The sequence below is a fragment of the Bos mutus genome, chromosome 6, assembly GCF_027580195.1.
Source record: "Bos mutus isolate GX-2022 chromosome 6, NWIPB_WYAK_1.1, whole genome shotgun sequence".
Taxonomy (NCBI): Eukaryota; Metazoa; Chordata; class Mammalia; order Artiodactyla; family Bovidae; genus Bos; species Bos mutus.
Window position 1 is genome coordinate 71,613,664 of NC_091622.1, and position 15,239 is coordinate 71,628,902.

Here is a 15,239-nt window from a genome sequence, read left to right on the forward strand (position 1 = left end):
TTTGGTTTTACTTGACTTCATTGTATATGACATGACAAGTGGAAAAGTTTTGGTAGACAATTAGAACTTAGGAGGATGATTACGACTGAAAATATAGACTCAGAAATAATCATAGTAGTACAGTGAAAGCCAAGGGAGCTCTCTAATTTCCCCCAAGCATTAATAGGGAATTAAGCACATGCTGCCCTCTGCCCCACCTTCCTATCTTATTCAGAGGATAACATCCTATTTTGTTTTAGATCATGTTTTCAACAATTCATTGACATTTGTAGACTTATAATAAAACTGAATTTTAAGGTGTCTTCAAACTGTGGATTTTAAAAGAATTAAAATGCCTCACACTATTTTCACTATAAAACACAAGATTATGTCCTTGAAGAAATACAATGGGAGTAGGGGAAGAATTATAAAATCTCATGAACTCATATCTGGCCAGATGCCATAAAGCAGTAAATCTTAGGGTATTTGTCAAGTCAAGGCTTTCATCAAAAGCAGATAAGACATCTAAAGCTGGAGCAACCTGGATTTGCATAAACCACTGAAAGATTCTGTTTAGGAAAAATTGTAGAACTTAGAAACTTGCATTTTATGAAATGCCTATGGAAAGATTATTTTGAAGGTTATTTTTATTTCCTTGGAGGAACAAGAAATATATTAGCATGCTTTGTAGTGCTATAAGCACATTAAATACCAGCTCACATCCCATCAGTAAAGCTTAGTTCATTGAGGAATGGAATTGCTCTTTTTTGAACAAAAGTATCAGACAAACCACTTGTCTGGAGCCCAGGATCACAGAAGTATAGGCTCCCTGAACGGTGGCAGCAAAGTATTAACTGAAGGTCAGACTTCAGTGCCCTGTGCAGAAAGGACAGTCCTGTCTAGATGAGTCTTTTCAGTGGCTCTGGCACTTGCTAATGCTAATCATTAACAGTGTCTTTAGCTCTTAAAACAAAGGTCTAACTATAAAGGAAAAGATTGAGAGATTTGACCATATAAAATCTGACCATGTTATAACATCTGTGCTACAAAACATGCCATGAAAACAGTTTAAAAACAGACAGAAAAAATATTTGCAACATACGACAAGAAGTTTATAACCTAGATATGTAAAAAATGGGACTGTTTTCTACCCATGAGAGAGAGAGAAGGAGAGGGAGGGAGGGAGGGTTAGTTGCTGGTGAGGGTGCATGTAAATATCCTTTAATATCTTTGTATGAATAAAAAATTTTTAAAAGAGCCAGGCATGAGCTACTGATGAATATGGTTAATCTAGTTTTTTACACCCAAGGTCCATTTATTTGCACATAAGGTCCTATAAAAAACTAGTAAGAAAAATGGACCTTAGGCACAAAGAATTTGATTAATTATAATTTTTGATTCATGACTCACTATCTTGTCACCAACTGCAGCTTCATATCATCACCTTTTTGTTGCTGCTTAGTAACTGATCATATGAATATAGAGAAATATATTTAATCATTTGCGTATTGCCGAACATTTTAGATTGTTTCAAAATATTTCATTTTATGAATAATGCTAGAGTCATTTTTGCATAGTTTCTAAGTATTTTCTTAACATAAATTCTTAGAATTGAAATTGCTAGGTTAAAAGATATCTATATGTATACACCTATACACAGATAGATAGACTGATATGTAAATACATATGTATAAATTATATAGCTATCTTTAAATGCAGTAATATATATTATAATGTATTAGCATATATATAATAGTGTTCTAGTTATCTAGTACTATATAACTACTCCAGAACTCTATCTATATATTATATATGTATGAATACATATACCTTTTAACCTAGTAATATATATGATGTTTTAATTATTTAGTGCTATATAACAAACTACCCAAAACTTAGTACTTCAAACGTCATTAATTTTTCTCATGAATCTGCAGTCTGGACAGGGTTCAGTTAGGGTGGCTTATTTCTGTTTCATTTGACATTAGCCGGGAGGCTGGACTCTTCTGAAGGCTTTTACTCAGCTCTGTGGTGCTGGGTGGAGAAGAGTTTCATACCTGGTGTGGGAACAGCTGGGACTGCCCAGCATTTTTCTCTATCTGTGTGTTATCTCTTTAGCCTGTCACTTCAGGGTAGCTAGGCTCCTCACATGGCAGCTTAGGGCTCCAAAGGCTTGTGTGCCCCTAGAGCAGTGGTAGAAGCAATGTGGTCTTTTCTAACTTGGCCTTGGAATCCATGCGGCATCACTTCCACTATAGAGGCCCATGCAGGTTGGGGAGGACACGTAGACTCCCACCTCTCAACGGAGCAGCATCAGGACCACATTGTGGGAAGAGCATAATGGGATAAGGGGCTATGTTGTTGTGGCCATCTTTGGAAAATATAATCTGCCACCCTGATGCTGGTAAAGATTGAAGGCAGGAGGAGAAGGGGATGACAGAGGACGAGATGGTTGGATGGCATCACCAACTCGATGGACATGAGTTTGCTCAACCTCTGGGAGATGGTGAACGACAGGAAAGCCTGGCGTGCTGCAGTCCATGGGGTTGCAAAGAGTTGGACATGACTGAGCAACTGGAAAACATGTTTTTAAGACATTTTGTACATAGTACCCGATAGCCACTTCACATATTGTACAGTGATAAAAATTATTTTTTTGAAAAAGGAAATGCTACACAAGAGTCTTATTATTTTTCCCTTTGGCCAATCTGATCAGCAAAGATGGTACTTCATTTTTTTAAATTAACTTTTTTGGTTATTCTTGGCCATTTTTATTTATCTTGTGAGCTGCCTGTTCTCATGTTTTCCAGAAGTAATAAGATAGTCATGATATCTTCTTTATAAGTCTGATTTTTAATTAGAATTTCAGAGGGCAGTTTCTTCAAACCCACTCCTTTTACTGATAGGGAAACTGAGTCACAAAGAGCCCCAAGTTCAGAGTTCCATGAACTCGTGCAAAGCTTATGTCAGGTAATCCAGCACTTCAAACTGATACTAAACACTGGTTGAATGTGGCTGTGATTGAAAATAATTCATCATATGGAACCGTGGTGGGTTGAAAATAATGTCTTGGTAGAAATTTTGTGAAAAGGAACCCTTTTCTATGAAGATTCTTCCTATAGATAATATATATAATATAGCTCTTAAGATGGAGAAGGCAATGGCACCCCACTCCAGTACTCTTGCCTGGAAAATCCCATGGATGGAGGAGCCTGGTAGGCTGCAGACCATGGGGTTGCTAAGAGTCAGACATGACTGAGTGACTTCACTTTCACTTTTCACTTTCATGCATTGGAGAAGGAAATGGCAACCCACTCCAGTGTTCTTGCCTGGAGAATCCCTGGTGGGCTGCCGTCTGTGGGGTCACACAGAGTCGGACACGACTGAAGTGACTTAGCAGCAGTAGCAGCAGCAGCTCTTAAGAAAGATTTCAGTACTACTCCAGAGGACATCCCCAACAAAAGAGTGGGTGCTTAACAAACACCTTTTTGCTTTCAACTTACTTAACAGGGCTTCCCTGGTGGCTCAGTCTGTAAAGAATCCACCTGCATTGCAGGAGACCTGGGTTCGATCCCTAGCTTGGGAAGATCCCCTGGAGGAGGTCATGGCAACCCACTCCAGTATTCTTGTCTGGAGAATCCCCATGGACAAAGGAGCCTGGCGGGATACAGTCCATGGGGTCATAAAGAGCTGGACACGACTGAGTGACTAAGCACACGCGCTTAACAATGAGTCAAGCAGTACGTTGGGTCCTGGCTACACAGTGGTTCGTAAAACAGATTCTCCGCCCTCAGGAGCTTTTCCTCTGCAGGTAACCGTGGACATGAAACAAATAATCATGAAACAAATATAAAATTGTAAGTTGCCATGAATGTTGTGAAGGAAAAGTGCAGGGTGCGTGAAACACCAAGCAGGGGGTCTGTTGAAGTGCTATTGAGGCAGTGGACAGTTCAGCTGAAACTGAAAGAGGAGTAGGAGATGCTGAGGCAAGAGTTAGGGAAGAGTGTTCACTGAGGAGGCAAAGACCCAATGAAAGGAGGGGGCTGAAAGGATTTATCAGTGTGTCCCGAGGGGAGTGAGCAAAAATGCATCTAGAGAGGCCAGCAAAGCCATAGCTGGTGAGCCAGCAGTACAGATTCTGGCCCTTATCTGACCTACTTTGTTAAAAGATCCCCTGGCTACTATGGAAGTATGAAAGGGCTGGAGTCGGTGAGCATGTAAATGGATTGCAGTCATTCAAGCAAAAATGAGAGTGACTTAGACAAGGGTGCTGATGGTGGATAGGCAAAATGTGACAAGTATTTTAGGTAGGGGTAACTGGAATTCTGCTTCACACTTCAGTGCTGCCTTTGATTCATTCTGTGTCCTGGGATCCTGGAGGGCTCAGCCTTTATTGACCATGGCCTCTTCTGAATCCATCTCTAACATGTCAGAGTGACTTCGCTGTGGCCCCGTGGTGCCAGAGCTGTCCAGAGGGAACCGTGGGTTTCTGATTTGATGCTCCAGCAGGCAAGGGAAGAAAAGACACTTTTTGACATGCCTTCTGACTCCGCTTTTGGCTTCCCCTCACCTCCTGAAGCAGAGGAGAAATGGCACGATGAAGGCCTTGGGTTTCTCAGAAGAAGAGAACTGAATGGGGTTGGAGCAGCTGGAGCAGCTTAGAGGAAGCAGGGAACAGCATCCAGATCCTCTGTTTTTCAGATTTTTTGTTCTTCACTGTTTCATCAAAACTTTCTGTTTTCTCTCTGGCAATCTTCTGAGAAAGAAATTCTTAATAAGAAAAGTTGCCTTCTGTGAGGGAAAAAAAAGAAAAAGTAGCATCTTTGGACTTGAATTCTTATTAAATTGATTCAGATCCATAAACAGGGACCGAGAACCTGCAGTGTCCCAGGCAGGCACTGTGGTGAACTGACGTCATCTTATTTATCCCTTCACTGTGGCCTTGGGAGAAGGATGGCGCTGTGCTCAATTTACAGATATGGAAATGGACCTTTATGTAAAACATCAACATCAAAGAACCGTCAAAAATCTCCCATTTCTCCAAATTTAGCTGAAACGAGTAATGGCCTACATGCCATCTAGATGCATTTAAGCAAAACTAAACCTGCAGCAAATTCAGGTCATCTTTGCACCTGGAAAAAAAAAGTGTCTAAATCTAGAAATAGGATGGTTATTGTCAGCTTAAATCGACTGTTGTGAAAACAAAATCAGCCACCATCAGAGTCGATTAGTCCTCAGCTTTGTTATGAACCCCAGCCAGACTCCCTGCACTAGTCTCCTCTGTGTTTGAAGACTGACCATAATAAAGTTTTGTCTTATAATTACCACTGAACTTACAGACTTCTGGAAGATGAACACATGGATATCTGCCCTGCTGATATTAATGCATGAAATCAGATGAAAGTATTAAATCTATATAGAACTTTTAAAAAGCAATTAATTTCCAGATGTTTTAATTTCATTCCTGATTTTTAAAATTGCTCATTGTTCTAACATGACCCAGGTGTATACTAGGCTCCAAGATTACAGAGCTTATGGCATAATATTCATTTATTAAAAGTATACCCTTGGGGGGAGGGAAGCTCAAGAGAGGAGGAATACATATATAATTATGACTGACTCACGTTGATGTATGGCAGAGACCACCACAACATTGTAAAGCAATTATTGTCCAATTTAAAAAAAGTATACCCTTGTTCATACTAAAAGATATATGGTATTATCCCCAACCTCAAGAAGTGGGGAAGATTGACAAGGATGCAGATGATAAATATCCTGGGAGAGATATGCCAAAGATCTCCCAAAGCACAGGGTGGCTGGGGAGGGAGCACCTAATAATACAGACTGAAGTGGGGGAGTAACCCCTGAGAAAGAGTCCCTGGAGGAGTAAATAAACTGCACAAAAATCAGCACAGTCTTATTGAGTATGTGTGCTTTACATTTTGCTCGGTTTGCCTCTCTCCTGGCTTGCTTGGTCCTGGGAGACCAACCACAACTTTAAGCAGGGGGTCAGTGGTTAGGCTTAGTCACAGAGGTGCTCTTGCATTTAGCTAGGTGCATGCCTGATCGTTGGTCTTCCCTGGTAGCTCAGACAGTAAAGAGTCTGCCTGCAATGTGGGAGACCCAGGTTCGATCCCTGGGTTGGGAAGATCCCTTGGAGAAGTAAATGGCCACACACTCTAGTATTCTTGCCTGGGAAATCCCAAGGACAGAGTAACCTGGCAGGCTGCAGTCCATGGAGTCGCAAAGAGTCGGAGAGGACTGAAGCGACTGATACTATGCCTGACCGTTTAAAGGAAGATTCATAGGTTGTGTCTGCTGTTCCTCCAGCCCATTCCTGTCTATCTCAGAAACTTAACTTATTCTGATGTAGCCCTTCCCCCACCATGAGTCCCATTAGTACAGCTGTAAGTCCGCCTGCACATCCCCCATGAGTTGGGAGACATCCCACATGACGGATAGGCCCATGTCATGGCAGCTGCAGTGGATGAAGGCAGTAGAGAAGCTCAAACCTTGCATCAGCTGTTCAGCCTAGGAGTCAAAATCCACACTAGGGCAGTTGCTGTTTTCTTCTGTGTATCTGGTTGACATATGGAAAAGGGAAGACTATAACCCAAGTCTGCTTGGGTTTTATTTCTGCTCATGAAATTTTCCTGTCCTCTACGGCTCTTCTCTCTAGTATGGCTGCACATTATAGGGCTTCTGTGTTTTCTGAGTCCATAAATCCCCCCCACTTTAATCTGCCCATTGCAGCCAAAGGGCCTTGACTAAGACAGATATACTCAAAGCCTACATTTATGCATTGTTTTATCTGATCAGCAATCCAGTGGCTTAATTCTCCAAGATAAGTTTCTCTTCCTGAAATGTCATTGAATTGAGTCTTACAGAAGATGTTTTCTATACTTGGGTCAGATAATACTGAGTCATTGAAGGAATGAGTGAATGGAAGTAACCAAAGTGAATGATCCCTCCTGATTCCTCTGCCCTTCATTTCATTGAGGGACTTTTATTACAGTTAGAAGCCAGTATCTCTTTTATTCCTTCAATAAGTGAATATATAACCAGCAAGTCCTATGTTCCAGGCATGGTTTATAGGCTCTCGGAATGTGAAGATTAAATAAGATATGGACCTTGTCCTCCAGAAGCTCACAGTTTAGTGGAGGAAAATGACAAATAAACCAGGGATTACAATATAGTAAATGCTATTTAGGGAAGCACTGAGTGATACAGAAACACAGGGGCAGCACTTGATCAGCCTTTGGAAGAGCTCTGGGAGGCAGTCAAGATAGGCTTCTTATAGGAGCTGACACCTGAAATGAGTCTCGAAGAATGAGCACGAGTTAGCCAGAGAAAGAAATTGAAGAGGGTGTACCGTGTACATAATGTAACATAAGCGAAAATAGGAAAGTAAAAGACATGCCAAATTATAAAGTTTTTATATAAAATTTTGTTCCTCGAAATTATCTTTCAGGATAAAGAGAGTTGCCTTATATTAAGGTCTTTAAAACCTTTTATGTCATAGGGCACTCTGTCAATTAGTTTATTTTGAGCCACAAAGAACTGTTTAGGAAAGACACAATAGCCCAGAATTACCTATGTCACTGCTGGTTTGTATGCTTATAGAGGTCATTTGACCAAGGAAGCAAAGGAATTCAATATAGATTTAATAAGTATTTGGGGGCAGGGATGGGGAATGACTTTTCAACTGCAAGTCTTGGATATCATTGCAAATAAGCCTTTTAAAGATCACTTCAAAATGAAATACAATTAGTGGTTACTTTGTGGAGATCATGAGTGTACACCCACAGGATGAATGGAAAAATAAAACTCTTCTTATTTTAAGCAAATGGATATTTGTGGCTTGGGATAAAATTTCCAGTGATAATATCATGTACAGATGAAAAAACTATTTCCAGTTTCAAGATGGAGAAGGAAAGCCATTTTCACATCTTTCCCCTTTTTCAGTTCCCCAAAATAGTAAAGTGAACAAGAAACAGAAATTCAGACTGCACCTTTGATGACTCTAGGAGAGATAGATGTAACCTTGAACTAGAATTTTTAAAGACTGCAAAGTGACAGAGGGATGGTAAGAATGGTAAGGAAAGTCAAACAAGTTCCTGCAATACAGGCATTCGAAGGACACCTGAAAAAATAAAGGCACTGGGGGCCACAGGGAGTGGTGGGTAGAAGGCTGAGAAGTAGGGGATTTAGAAGAAAGTCTGTCCAAGGAGCCCTTGCACCCCAGATCCCCATCCCCATTCCCCTCGGACAGGAAACCAGGCCTCCACTCCTTCCCCTCCTCACATAAAACAAGAAGTTTATCCTCTGGAAGAAGTAAACCAAAAGACTGCCAGACTCAGGTATAAGGCACAGAGGAGGTGGGCATGAGGAACACTTGAGAGTGAATGTCAGCAGCCTGGGTATTGCAAGGGAGGAGGTTGGATGATCCACCTCTAGTGAGATCCTGTCATTTGGGATTTCATAATTTGGATAAGGCTCTAATGCCCCCGCCCCTATCTCTTTTCCCTTCTATGCTTTTCACTAATAGAATACCTGCAAGTTTTGGCAAGGAACATGGCTAGGCTGCAACTACATTTCCCAGGCTCCCTTGCGGTGAGGTGTGACTGCTGATTAAACTTTTCTGAGCCCTGTGAGGAGCCTCTACTTCTTTCTCCCCTTTCCCTCATTCCCTTCTAGGGTGGGATGTGGTTGTGGTGCTGATAAGGGAAGGACAAGACTCTGGGAGACAGTGGAGCAGCGGAATAGAACAGAAAGAGCAGCACCAGCAGCCGGGAACAACCATCAACTATGAAATGTTAAAAGAGAAAGAAGTAAACTCTTAACTTGTGTGAGCCTCTGTATTTGGGGACCTCTTTGTTGTAGCAACTTAGCCTATAACCTAATACACTATGTAGTTAAAAAAAAAAATTAACCTGACTTTTTGCTCAGATACTTCATTGTGAAGTCTACCAGTTCATATGCTAGCTTCAAAATAGCTTTTTCATGCTTCATTATTAAATATGAGTAGATAGCTAAGAATCACTCAACCTTTGATTAAAGTATCCAGCATGAAAGACAGAGACCAGAGTGAGGAAACAGGAAAAGAGAACTCAGAGACGTCAGAGCAATGCAGGGAGCAGAAGAAAACTTCAAAGAAAACAGTTAAATCCTCAAAGATATAAGAGAAAGACACAGCCTATGTGAAAAAAAGAGTAGAAACCTATTCATTCAGAGAATAAGAAAGAACTCTTGGAAATTAATCATTTATGAAGTAGATCGTTCAGTAAAAGGTTTGGAAGATGAAGCTGCAGAAATTTCCAGAAAGATAAAAAACGATGAGCAGGGTGAGAAAAAAAAAATTAAGAAAACCAGAGAATATTCCAGTAAGACCAACATATTATTAATATGAGTTTCAGAAACAGTGGGAAGAGAAGTAGTGAGAATTCTTAAAGAAAAAGTATCAAAAACAATTTATTATTGATTTATAAAATGTCAGCGTTGAATAATAGGGTATTTCCAGATTAATATATTACTTAATTTAATATAGGCACAATTAAACTAATGTATTTGAAGAACATGTTTGACTATATTTCAACTGTATCCCTAAAATGTTATGTAAGGTGATCGGAAAGTCAGGGGATAGGAAGATAGTCTTACAGGAAAAATGCAAGAGTGCCTGTGATTCAGGACTACCTTATGTTTGATATGTTCTGGAAATTTTAGAAGGTCCTGGAGGCAGACACACAGTGTGAGAGAGAGTGACCCTGCTGCTGCTGCTGCTGCTGCTAAGTCGCTTCAGTCATGTCCGACTCTGTGCGACCCCAGAGATGACAGCCCACCAGGCTCCCCCGTCCCTGGGATTCTCCAGGCAAGAACACTCGAGTGGGTTGCCATTTCCTTCTCCAATGCATGAAAGTGAAAAGTGAAAGTGAAGTCGCTCAGTCGTGTCTGACTCCTAGTGACCCCATGGACTGCAGCCTACCAGGCTCCTCCGTCCATGGGATTTTCCAGGCAAGAGTACTGGAGTGGGGTGCCATTGCCTTCTCCAGAGAGTAGCCCTGGCTCCCATCAAAATTCACATAATGATGGTTCACCCAAACTAGGAAGATGGTGCATGTGCTGACAGTGATGTTCTAGGCCTGATAATGATTCCCAGATCGTGGTATCAGTGCCTGAGGAGTTTATGATACCATTCCCTTAAGTGATCATAAGATGTTACATGTTTAGGAAAGAATACGATGGGGTTAGTTTTAGACCTGCTGAGTTTGAGGTATCTATGGGATACCCAAGGAGAGATCCAGTCCACAGATCTGAAAAACAGAAGCTTAAGTAAGCTTTAGGCATGTATTTATTTATTTGTCTCTCTCTTATTTATTTATTTAACCTTAGAACTGAAACTCAGGTAGCATACATTGGTTGTATTAGTTGCCAAGATTATGAAATACCCTGTACTCACTGGTAAATGGTCACCTCTTTCACAGCCCCCAGTGCCACTTCTCCCCACACTCTAGCTGTCCTAACTCTTCCTGTCGATCCATTCAATCCTTTACAGCAGCTAAAGGGCCCAGAAGTGGGTTGTCCCAGCCCTGTGGCTGTCCTGTCTGCTCTAATTGTTAAAGTTTTTATTTAACTTCTGCTTATAGCTTGTGAAGGCTGAACCCATTTCCCACATATGCATGTGTTTAGTCTGTGTCATGACCTTCCACGAATCTGCTCTGCAAATCTGGTAGCTCTCCTCTCTACATCTCCTCTGCCTCTGACTACCTGAATTACTATTCACTGCTGCCGGACTCCCTACACTTTCTCACCTCATCTCTGTGCTCATTATTCATAAAAACTTCTCCCTGATTTCTGAACATTCCACATTTTTATTCAGCCTTTAAGATCAGTTCATTGTCCCCTTCTACCAGAAAGCCTTCCTTATCTAGAAATGATCATTCTCGCCTTGAAATGACCATCTCCTTCCCATGTAGCATACCATTTCCTATCTTATGCTGGTGATACTTTAATCCTTGGTGTAGAGAATTTTTCATAGTGCATAGACCATAGTAATTGTTGGGTGGATTAGGATATGAATCTAAATTTAAGAACTCTACCAATTATCACTGGTATATAGTGGCTAGCAGTTTCATCATTTCTTTTGAATATTCATATAGTATAATTTCAGCTTCTCCCCGGATCTCCTTGGGCCTGACTTCTATAATATTATATTTCATTACATGCCAAAAAAACAAAATAAGACAAAACAGCAACAACCACAAACAGATGCAGAAATGTTTGCTGATTTTCTGAACTATATCAAGTTGTGCTGTGGTCATCCCACTTTCATGTGAAAGGGTGATGGTGTTTTTCCATTTTCTGCACTGGCTTTAATTAATCTTTCAGAAATGCTAGAGCGGTGCTTTTCTTCTAAGGAGCGTTTGCTCTGTTTGCTCTGCTGCAGCAAATCAGGCTTCTATTGTGACACTGGCAGCGGCAGATGAGTCATTGCTTTGGCTGGGACGAAGTGTTTCCTGAAGTCAGATACAAGAGCGGAATAACTAATGGTACCTCGCTACCTGTAATCTCTCTCACTCACTCCTGTTGCCCTGTGTGGAAGTGAAGTAAAAATCAAACTTCCAATGTTTGGTTGACGTAGCAAGTAATTTGTACTTAAGGTCATTGGTATATTAGCATACATGTAATTTCTTTTTTTCCCTCTCTTCTTTTAAATAAGATTCAGGCAAAAGATAGACTCTGATGTGTTTCTCACATGACGCCTCAGTCTGTTTTGCTCAGAGGCCATGTCTGGTATTTGCTCTAGGTAGATGTGATGGAGAGGAGGATTGGCAGAGACCTGCCGGTAGATACGGCTGTGATGTCCAGCCCCCGCGCCTGGCCGCATCTCGTGTCTGCAGAGCTCAGAAAATCTTTATTTTGCCAGACAGAGGGGAAATGAAACTTAGATATCCACTTTCCTGTCTTCTAACACTAGGAAATGCTGAATGGAACCAAAATATCTAATCTCTTCCCTCTCAACTCCCTTACTTTATGTGATTTATTTTACTTTTGGCCACACTGCCCAGCATGTGAGATCTGTGTTCCCTGACCAAGGGTCAAACCTGCACCCCCTGCATTGGGAGCGCAGAGTATTACTGCTGAACCACCAGGGAAGTCAACTCCCTTATTTTAATGAAAAGATTATATATATATATACACATACCCCTTTCTTGGGGGCCATGTATGGGAGTGAATCTAAGTGACGTTAGTTGTTGTAGAAATAACTAAAGCGGATACAGTAGCATGGAGGACAGTTCTGCTGTTTCACACAGGGTTTCTTGGAGTAACTGTCAGGGACAGAATCCTGAGTTGAATACTCCTTCGGCAGTTTTCTCCTTACTGGAATTAGAACCGTGTCAGAAGCCACCCCAAAGGTACCTGGACCTAACCTGAGTTGAGCTGTGGAAGGTCTTATCCTAACACACCATGCATCCCCCTCATATTGCAGTGTCTCTGACTGGAATAACTTGCTGGCTGGGAGAGTCTCATTTGTTTGATTGGGAAACTGCTGGCTTTAGTTAGTCCAGAAGGTGAGTGTGTGGAATGTGAAGAAAAGGCCCTGGACTTGCCCTCCAAAATTGGGAAATGGGGAAAAAAAATAGGCAACCAGTGTCAACCCTTACTGGCATCAGAGCATGACTTCCATGGCAGCAGTTTTCTACAGTGGTATATCCCCTAAGCACTTTGTGATTTTTATAAGGGACCTGAGTTCTCTTGAAAAAGTTGGCTTAAAGCTCAACATTCAGAAAACGAAGATTATGGCATCTGGTCCCATCACTTCATGGGAAATAGATGGGGAAACAGTGGAAACAGTGTCAGACTTTATTTTTTGGGGATCCAAAATCACTGTAGATGGTGACTGCAGCCATGAAATTAAAAGACGCTTACTCCTTGGAAGGAAAGTTATGACCAACCTAGACAGCATACTGAAAAGCAGAGATACTACTTTGCCAACAAAGGTCTGTCTAGTCAAGGCTATGGTTTTTCCTGTGGTCATGTATGGATGTGAGAGTTGGACTGTGAAGAAAGCTGAGCACTAAAGAATTGATGCTTTTGAACTGTGGTGTTGGAGAAGACTCTTGAAGAGTCCCTTGGACTGCAAGGAGATCCAACCAGTCCATTCTAAAGGAGATCAGCCCTGGGTGTTCTTTGGAAGGAATGATGCTAAAGCTGAAACTCCAGTACTTTGGCCACCTCATGCGAAGAGTTGACTCATTAGAAAAGACTCTGATGCTGGGAGGGATTGGGGACAGGAGGAGAAGGGGACGACAGAGGATGAGATGGCTGGATGGCATCACCGACTTGATGGACGTGAGTTTGAGTGAACTCTGGGAGTTGGTGATGGACAGGGAGGCCTGGCATGCTGCGATTCATGGGGTCGCAAAGAGTCGGACACGACTGAGCGACTGAACTGAACTGAACTGAGTTCTCAAAAGAGTTCAAGTGCATTTCTGGTTAGCCCTCTGCAAATCATCCTACTTGCCTTCATTTTAATAAACTTTGTTGCATGTGAGAGAACAGGGTGCATTATCGCTAGGTCAGGTAGTTACTCATAATCCAGGCTTTGTGCTCTGTGACCATCGTCTGCCATGAGGCTTGTGGGAAAGGCTGAAAACCACTGTGACTTGAGACCATTTTTCTAACTGGTCCTCTCTTTCCGTCTCAGTAGCTGAGTCGAGACCCAGGTGGAGTCAGTATCTTCTGACACTCCCAAGTCTCCCTTGCTGGATCCATACTGTATGATGAAGCACTGTCCTCGTGGCCTTTGCTCAGCTGGCTTTATTTCTGTGTTGGCGAGTGAGCAATAATGTATCGGCCACTTTTCCAGCTGTGTGATCTGGTAGGTATTGAGTGGGAGATGATGGTAACTTGGACGTTGAAATAAAAGCGCATTTTGGTTTTCCAGAGTTATATATGGAGAAGGCAATGGCACCCCATTCCAGTACTCTTGCCTGGAACATCCCGTGGATGGAGTAGCCTGGTGGGCTGCAGTCCATGGGGTCGCTAAGAGTCGGACATGACTGAGCGACTTCACTTTCACACTTTCACTTTTCACTCTCATGCATTGGAGAAGGAAATGGCAACCCACTCCATTGTTCTTGCCTGGAGAATCCCAGGGATGGGGGAGCCTGGTGGGCTGCCGTCTATGGGGTCTCACAGAGTCAGACACGACTGAAGCGACTTAGCAGCAGCAGCAGCAGCAGAGTTACTGCTGAGTTAATGGATCTCAGCTTCTCTCCTCTCTCTCAGGAGTTGGGAGACTTCCAGTTCCTAACTGGGAGAGGAACTCACCAGAGAGTTCTGTTGTGAAATTCGGGAGGGGATTTTGCATCAGATGTCTCACACTTACAGCATCCCACAGTATTTTCTCATGATAAAATGGGGGAGTGGATTCTGTGAGGCTGAGGATAATTCTGTAGGTACCCCCCCAAATAACTAAGTAAATGAATAAAACATCCCAGTAGCCCCAGATGTGGAATTAATCTTCCAAGTGACAGCAGGGCTGTGGGATCACATTAGAGAATACTTAGCTGGTGGTCCTCATGCAGCCTCTTCTTACATACAGACCAGGAGCGTGATTGTTTCTCACTCCAAAGTCAGAAGCATCACAGAGGGCAGCCCAGTGCAATTTGTTTTCAGAGAGCTTCTTTCACTCAGGTTATTCTAAAAATATTTATTGAAATAATTCATCCTGAGAGCTGATGCTTTACTAGGCAAAATGTACATTTAAGGGACCTGGTGTTGTTCATACATGAAAGACTCTGTTTTAAACTTTGGATAATTCATCTGCTCTGTTTCAGGGAGCTAGAAGTGCAGCTCAGCCAGGAAATATTTATTAAGTGCCTCATTCTTCCACCACCATTAGGTGCAGGGAAGCAGAGGGCCCTGCTCTCATGGAGCTTGCAGTCTGTTTGGAGAGGAAACAACAGCATGGATTTTTAGAATTAAAATGTAGTCAAGGCTCAGTGCATTATTTAGAGACACTAAATTTTGCCAAAAGCACCAGGTCCCTACCTTGACAGTTGTCTTTCAGAGTCTGCTAAAGCCTCCATTTCCACAAAGTCCTCTTGGATTGTGTTGGAGGGAGGAGGAGGAGGATTCCTCTTGGAACGTGTCTATTTGCCTTTTACCCCAAAGCCTCCAGCATCCTGGAGTTAGTGTAATTATTAGGATGTAGGTTGGTTTCTCAGAAAAGGAAATGGCAACCCACTCCAGTGTTC

At 42.1% G+C, this 15,239-nt stretch overlaps 1 protein-coding gene across 4 annotated transcripts in view; it reads left to right on the forward strand.

Moving 5' to 3' along the window:
- CRACD (capping protein inhibiting regulator of actin dynamics) overlaps nt 1–15,239 on the forward strand; it is a 279,202-nt gene that overhangs the window by 194,991 nt on the left and 68,972 nt on the right. Inside the window, exon 1 of one of the 4 annotated variants that reach the window (XM_070372443.1) lies at nt 13,773–13,858. The exons of the other annotated variants lie outside the window; for them this stretch is intronic. The gene's annotated coding sequence lies outside the window, so the exon portion shown is untranslated. Of the gene's footprint in view, nt 1–13,772; nt 13,859–15,239 lie in introns of those variants that run through there. 4 annotated transcript variants of the gene reach the window in all.